Below are 8,628 nucleotides of genomic sequence, written 5' to 3' on the forward strand. Positions count from 1 at the left end.
TTAAAGCCTTTTTATTTGTTTTCCTTTTCACCCTGAGGTCCTTACTTTTGATTTCAATTTGTCCCATTTGCTGAAAAAGCACCAGCTGGTGTTCGTGCAACCCTCATGGAGAAGTTGGGCAAAACAAGGGGTTTTAAAAGCTCATATTGGTTAAACTGATCTACAAAGTAACTGCAGCTTTTGAATGTATGTGATTCACAGACACTGGACGGGGGGGGAGGGGAGGAAAAAAATATTTTGAGAAAACTCTTTTGCAAGGGAGAAATGGGGGGGGGGGGGGGGAGGGTTATTGCTCAGATAATGTTTCTTTTGTTACTACTTGCTGCTCTTTGTACACTAGCCAATGAAAATGACATTCATGTTATTGACAACATTTTTGAACAGCCCAGCTATCTTTTTTGCTGTTGTTAATATACTGAGGATTTGGGGGGATTTTAAATTCCTCTGCCTTTCAGGATTATTTCTACAAAAGCAATTGAGAACTGTGTTTTGACAGCAGGAAGCTTATAAAAACCTAGTGAAAAAAAAAATAAGGCATTTGAAACTGAACAGCTACAAAAGGAATGCACCTCTGCTACCATATCCAAAATCAGCAGAGGAATCATGAATTACATCAAGGAAGGACCATCTTTTTACTGAAAAATCACTCATCAGTTCATAGAGAGTGGATGCTCCCTTGACCACACGTGTGACAGCCAAGGAGGAACATGTGGGAAAGCATTGGTTGATCTCCCTTTCACTTTTGGACATTGCCAGGTGTGGTCGATTGAAATTGGTTAATCTGTAGCAAGCTTCTTGTTGCACTGTTCTGTTTGCTAAAATTCAACAACAAGAAAAATGTGGGTCACTTTAAAGCATTGGCAGACAACTGTTTCTAACCCAAAGGATTATGGGTTTTAGCACAATGAACTGTACTTCAGGGAGGATCAACACTGATTTCTTTTTTTTCTTTTTATTTTTTTTCCCCACACGTCTTTATTTACATGTGGCTATATTTTTCATTGATACAGAATAAAAAGTGCATTTTATTGACCTAGAATCTTTGTGTTGTTTCTTCTCTTGAGCTCTGACACCATAAAAGTAATATTCCTTGTTTTCATTGCTGAAGCAGAACAGAATTTGTTGAGATTAATGAGCAAAACATCTTGTTTTAGGAGGCTTGGGGATGTAAGAGAGGCATAAATCTATTGTTAGGCTAGAGCTCGTATACAGAGCAATAGGAACAATGCTTGGCCTTCCTCCTTGCTAGCCTGAAGACAATAGGACATAAATCAAGCTGAGCTGGGCACAGGTATCTTGTCCATAAACTTCTATAGCATCCAATTCCCTCTTCCAAGTAAATCAGGATGAGGAGGGGAGTGGATAATAAGTGTTTGCTTATAACCTTTTATTAATACAATGTTCCCTTTTACTTGGTGCAAACGTGTAAGTGCTTTGAAAAATATTCCATTGTGTTAATTGCATCCCAAATGAAAAATGAAGATTGGGAGGGTGAGGTAGGGTTGGAAGTGTTTCACTTGGAAATGTAAATGATTTCTAAGACATTTCCTCCCTTTGCTTCTTTAGCTTTGCCACAAGTGGTATTCCCCAATGAATCACCTATTCCAAGGTGCCAGTGACTTTTCTCACAGAAGTATACACAACATTGCTGACATGCTCTTCAGACCATGGCTGCTCTGACATTCCTTCAGCTCAGAAAACAAAGCACATGGAAATCAACGGAGTGTCTTCTATTCCTTTGCAAGCGGCTTTGATCCACATCATACAGGCCAAAGCCAGTGACACTATTGGGATGCGGAGGGGTAATTACAACTGTAACAGGCATCAGAACTAGTTCAGTTTGAGGGTTAAGCATCCAAATCTACCTGCCCACGGATAGGTGTTGCTCTTTGTAGGGACAGGTTCTCTGGGGAGAAAATGTTTGCTATTTATTGTGGGAAAAAATCCGTTACTGGCCTTTTATGTTTTTTTCAAATTGCTGAGCACTGACTCTCAGCATCCTTAGCTGTGATGAGGAAACCTTGGGCTCAGTACAGAAGGAAGAACAATTTAAACCCTTCATGGCAGGCACTGGCAGAACAGGTTGTGAGTTCCATCACTGAAAGCCCAGTGGCAGAGACTGGTCCTGATGCTTGTCTTTTGTAATTGGGGCTGGCTTTTGCCAAATAGGAAGCTGGCAACCTCAGCACAGAAGCTTCTTCCAAGTGGGCGTTTGGGAACATGTCAAGGCTGAGCATCCCAACCCTGCGAGCCATGCTTGAAAGGGAGATGCCAGCAATGATGGAGGGAAACTAAAGGATGAAGCTAGAGTGGATTTATTTCCAGGAGCTAATTTGTTACTGGCTGACAGCACTGGTTTGTGCTGTAGTGCAGCTGTGCCTGAGCAAGCTGACAACTTCTGTCATTATCCATGAGGCTGGTCCTCACCATCATCCCAAATTCCATCCACCTTCCCCAATAGGGTTTGGCTTGTACCTCTGCAAGAGGCAAGGATGGCAGCTAAAATGCAGGATTGCTCCCTGAGATTGCTGGGGCCCTGGGGCAATCTTTGCAGATTGCTTTACCTGTGCATATTACCTCTGCCTAAACAAGCCCTAAAAGACAAGAAAACAAGTTAATAAATATGCATATCTCAATTCCTTTACAGGTGCACCATCCAATGCAGTGGGCTGAAGATTTGTTCTGCAGGGCTGATGCTCCCACTGATTTAGAATCTAGCTATTGACAATGTGTATGAGCTAACATGGGCCAGCAGTGCAGGTCAGAGACAGAGGCTTGGTTCAGACTCTCTCCTTCCTCACATCTGTGCACTCTTCATAGGCAACTTCTTACAAACATTGTTTTCTTAGTTGTCCACAATGAGGCTAAACCAGTCATTTTACACCTCTAATAAGCAGAAGTAATGCAGAGTGAGAAAGTGCCTTAGTGTTGGAAATTCTCCAGTGGTTGACTTTGCTGCATAAAAATAAAATATCTTCTCACTTCAGAGAACAAATTGAGCCAGATATTGAAAGCTACCTGAACTTTCTTAATGTACAACTCAGAAAATGCTTAAAGTGCTTAAATAAAATATGCTACTTATGTCAGCTAGTTTTGGGGCCACCTCCCTTTACTGGACAATGATTTCCATCTAGCCAGGACTGCCTGAGTATAGTTTCTTACTCACCTGGTTGTACCTTAGAAAGTTCACAAGTCATTACCTTCAGATCAGAGCAGACTTGTCCTGCAAGTCTGAAGTTAGTGTGTTTGAAGCATTTGGGCACCATGGGGTACATCTTTGAAGAGTTACACACACAGCTCTCACACACAGCAATATGTCTCTGCATACACCTTTGTGGGAGCACTGCTGAGTGCTTTTGACTGCCAAAACTAGGAGATGCTCAGCAATCACTTCCACAGCCTTTTGGAAATGCTCTTCTGGCCCTACATTAGGAAAAACATCCAGATTACTTAGCTTGGATGCCTTGCAAGCCATTTATCAATGGCTTCTCCTGGTCGTAACCACTTTTCTTTAAAGACACCCGAACAAATGAATACAAATATATAACATATTTATAGAATTAAATTAAATTGTGCTGTATAAAGAAATGGTAGAGATATTAGCAAAGCACCTTAATTTCTCTGCCCTCAAAAAGGGACATGTTAAGCCTCATTATCTGCTGATGGTCAGGAGAGATAGTATCTGGACTGTGTTCATCTCACACAAAAATTAGGCAACTAGCTGATGCTGCCAAACTGGAACCTGATCCTGCTAATGGTTTCTCGTGACAGGCAAGACACAAGGCACTTCCATTTTACTGAAACTCTTTGGATGAGTTCTTCTGTCTAGGTCAGAACAAAAGTTGGCCACATTAGAGTAGTGTAATTTTGGCCCACTAACTGTAACAGCTTCTACAAACCATATGAAGGATTTGTTTGTCATTAAACCAGCACAACTTAAAATGTGTTTTAAAACAAGCTCTTTCTGAGAGGATTAGAAAATAAAGAGTCAAAGGCAGGTTAAATATTGTAGCAAAGGATCTGAATGTGTATCTCTGTACCTGTGTCTTGTCCTCTTGGCATGAAGATCACAGCTGCATCAGCCAGAAATTGTCCACTGAGGCATTGAAGTGACCTTCCTGATAGAGAGCAAAGCATGCCATCCCAGAAATGCTTTCTGGCTTTGCAAGCACTGCTGCCAGGATTAGTGCTACTTAATACCTCCTCTACCGAAGAGGAGGAAGGGCTTCTGAGTACACTTGTACTGCTCCCAAATGTGGATAAATGAGGAGGAACCGTGACCGGTCAGCAGAGCAGAGCACAGCACAGGTGCAGCTTGCACAGTCAGATAAGTGCTCCTGACATGGGATGGTGCTGGCTGTGAAGAACCCTCAAGGGCAGGGCCACAAGGCACTTTATAAACATTGCTGGAGCAGCGCGAAAAGCGTGAGCTATTTTGAACTGCCACCGATTGGCAGGAAGATGGACCAACCAATTTAATAAACTTCTTCCATCCCTCTGCTCTGTAATTCTGTGACATTTTCTCCAGGAAAGTAGCATACTTCCAAATTAATCTGATTGCAGTGAAGCAGAGAATGATCAGCCCCTGAAGAGAGCACAGTGGTGTGATAGTTCATGTCAGTTGAGAGCAGGAGAGACTGCTTCCTCCATGACATGCGGCAGAGGGTGACCTTGCAACAGGTTGTCAAGTCTATTTGATAACAATTAGCAGGGAAATAAGGAGAGGCTGGGTAAGGAGATATAGACTGAGTCTATATGAGAAAGAAATGGAGGGACAAGATGGATTAATCAGTCTTGCCATCTACTTATATGTAGGCTTTAAGATGAATGATATAGACGTTACTCAAAGAATAGCACATTGGCATGTGGATCTAACACTGCAGATCAGACACTATTCAACCTGGGAGAAGAATTTGCATGCATTTAGCTGTTTTTCTTATATACATATACCTATACATGTCTGTTTTGTAACATCTGAAGATCCCAAATCCACTATCCCACAATTTGGCAGTACCCTGCAGCAGAGGCAGAAGGTAGCAGTGAGACCAGTGGTGGGGAGATGGGTGGATGAAACCCCACCACCTGGCCATTTTATATTCATTCCAGCAGAGCCTGGAAAAGGCAAGGTATTGCAGGGCATGGGAAAGCCTATGTCTCACTCAGCATGTAGCAAATATGTGATCATGAAGCACAGGAAGAACTTTTTCACTGTGAGGGTGGTGAGTTACTGGAATAAGTTACCCAGAGAACCTGTGGATGCTCCATCCCTGGAACTGTTCAAGGCTGGGTTGGATGAGGCTTTGAGCAGCTTGGTCCAGTGGAAGGTCTAGGGAACTAGATGATCTTTAAGGTCCCTTCCAAGCCAAAACATTCAATGATTCTATGAACAATCAGAAATAACTTCCAGGGATTAAAAAATGGTGGTAAGATTTTGCATTTGTTGAGATGGAAAGAAAGGAACTAAGAAGATTGGGGAAGCATAATTCAGACCCTGCTGGCTCCCCTTCTTCTCCAATTTCATCCATTCTGATGCAATAAATTACAGGCTTCTTTTTGGAGCATAAAAAATATTCGTTAGAAATAATTTTCCACTGAAAGAAAACAGTGAATACTCATTCCCCTTATTTCTTGAATAGAGGAAAGTCACAAGGTCTGAAAACATCTACAGCCTTTTAGAAGTATCTCTGTCTGTTGTTATTTTCTAAACTTTCTCAGAGAGATTCCGATTCAGGCTAAGGATACCAAACTTCCTTCTCCAGCAGCAGTTTTTCATTAGGAAAAGCCCTCAATCACTGGGCATAAATAGATCATTTGAATACTGTTTGTCGTTCACAATCCAGTAAGACAAACCATATTATTTACCTAAAATGCCCTCATCCTCCTTATCTACTATTTTCGTTGTGAAGCAGGTCCAGGATATGCAGAGATTTCCTCCAGCCACTGGACCATCCATCCTTTATCTTTCTCCTTCCTTTTGCAGCATAATTTTGTAATCATCTATGAAATCAGCTTTTCTTACTGAAAAAAAAGTGCTGAACAATAGATTCTAAGACATGTGCAGATTTCTGCATGCCTATAAGAGATGAAATCTGGCCTAACATAGATTCCTTTCTAATAAATCTGCAGCTTTGAAAGGTTGGGAAACATAATTTTGAAAGCACGGGACAGGGTAACAGCTTCACAAAAAAATTTTACAGTTTTCTTTTAGCATTTTCTTTTTCCTTTTCCCTTCCCTTCTTTCCTTTCCCTCCCCTTTGCCTCCCCCTCCTTTTCCCCTTCTCTTTCCCTTCCTTTTCTTTCCCCTTTTCTCTTTCCCATTTTATTTCCACTTCTCCTTTTAACTTTTTCCCCTTATCTTTCTTTTCTTTTTTTTTTTTTTTTAACTCCATCACAAAATACAGAGTTTTGTTCTGGCCGGTCTGACCTGCAGTTTTGATGTTGGCTTTGTATTCTGCCCACATGACTTTCTAACTGTAGCAGAGAAAGAAAAATAGTGGAAGGAATCCAAGACATCAATTGTGACAGCAAATGCACGGTACTAGTCTAGCACACCCTGTGTTTCCAGATAAGCTTGCTTGAAACAAAGACAACTAAAGAAAATAAACAAATAAAAAACCTCAGCCTAGAACTTGACAGAACTAACTCCTCGCCATATGATATTTGCTAATGAACTGCATGCAGGGAAAAATGTGTGAGAATCCTTTCTGTGTCTTTTTGGAGAGGGTGATGAATTATATTCAAATAATGTAATAAGCAAGTCTGAAAATGGGTTGTGGTGGGTGGTTGCTTTTTTTTTCCTTTTACCCCCTGCTAAATCATGCCATAAATGTTTCCCTCAGCAGATGCAGACGCACATAATTTCTTTCAGGATTTTATAACCATGACAACCAGTTTTAAAGGAGCATTTTCAGTTTCCATAGTTTAAATTAGAAGTGTATCCAAAAAGAGGGTTGTAAAATGAGCAGAAGCATCTACTATTTCCACATCTTCCTAAGAACAATTGATGGTGCCTTTTTTGCCATCTTATTCTATACAAATATGATACTATTTGAAATAAAGTTGCATAGCAATTTTTCCTTTAAAAATAATTTTGAAAGTAAAGTTTATTCTCTTGCTAAAACACCATCATTTTAAAGATAGTGAAATTAATTCTTTCTCATTATAAGCCATGTTAGACTTAATGGTATTGTAATTTGTAAAGCATGTTGACATTTAATGCATATGACTCCTTTGAAGTTACTTCCTTTAGTAGAGATGAATTTTGATGAGTTTTTCCAAAAGAGTTGAAAGAATTTAGGTAAGCTAAAAATAACTCAGGAGTGAGTTTAATCTGGGTTAGACACTGTTCCTTTTATTTTACATTGAAATCTCATTAGCAGCAAGGTGCAGAGGACCTTTCAGTGCTTTCAAATACTTTGAAAATTGACTCCAAGCTCTGAACTGGTGTCACAAAGAGGGGCCAGTACCCGAGGCCCACATGCTGTCAGTGCTAGCGTCTGGGTGACCTGCCGAGCTGGGGTTTCACCCTAAAAGTCTCCTCTGTGATTCTATTTCTGTTTCAGCCTGTGTACAGCTCCACCCAGGGCTACTCAGCCCTGACCAGCACATGCTCACCCAAAGCTCAGTACTGCTCATTAATTGCCCATTTGAACACCTGAAGGACAAGGTCAGTTGGGAAAAGATGTGTGCGTCATCCACTGAAAGAGACAAAAAGATGATCTTGTTCCAGAACTACCTTTTTCTCTTGGCCCATGAAAGGAACTATAATAACCCTATAATAAACTATAGGAAACTATAATAACCTATTACCTAATACCTAACACCTCCTGACAGCTAAACCATGGCTCCAAGTGCCAAACTATTTTGAACACCTCCAGGGATGGTGACTCCACTACCTCCCTGGGCAGCCTCCACTGATCAATTACTCTTTCTCTGAAGAACTTTCTCCTCACTTCGAACCTAAACTTGCCCTGGCACAGCTTGAGACTGTGTCCTCTTGTTCTGTCACTGGTTACCTGGGAGAAGAAACCAACCTCCACCTGTCTACAACCTCCTTTCAGGTAGTTGTAGAGAGCAATAAGGTCTCCCCTGAGCCTCCTCTTCTCCAGGCTAAACAACCACAGCTCCCTCAGCCTCTCCTCATAAGGCTTGTGCTTGAGACCTCTCACCAGCCTCCTTGCCCTTCTCTGGACACATTCAAGTATCTCAATGTCCTTCTTAAACTGAGGAGCCCAGAACAAGGTGTGGTCTAACCAGTGCTGAGTATAGGGGAAGAATGACTTCCCTGCTCCTGCTGGCCACACTATTTCTGATGCAGGCCAGGATTCCATTGGCCTTCTTGTCCACCTGGGCACACTGCTAGCTCATGTTCAATCTACTGTCAACCAGTACCCCAAGGTCCCTTTCTGCCTGGCTGCTCTCCAGCCACTCTGTCCCAGCCTGTAGCACTGCATGGGGTGGTTGTGGCCAAAGTGCAGAACCCGACACTTGGACTTGTTAAATGCAACCATGCTGGACTCCCATCTGTCCAGCCTGTCAAGGTCCCTCTGCAGAGCCCTCCTACCCTCCAACAGATTGACACCTGCTCCCAACTTGGTGTCATCTGCAAACTTAGTAATGGTGGACTCC

The sequence above is a fragment of the Indicator indicator genome, chromosome 4 (genome assembly GCF_027791375.1).
Source record: "Indicator indicator isolate 239-I01 chromosome 4, UM_Iind_1.1, whole genome shotgun sequence".
Lineage (NCBI taxonomy): Eukaryota > Metazoa > Chordata > Aves > Piciformes > Indicatoridae > Indicator > Indicator indicator.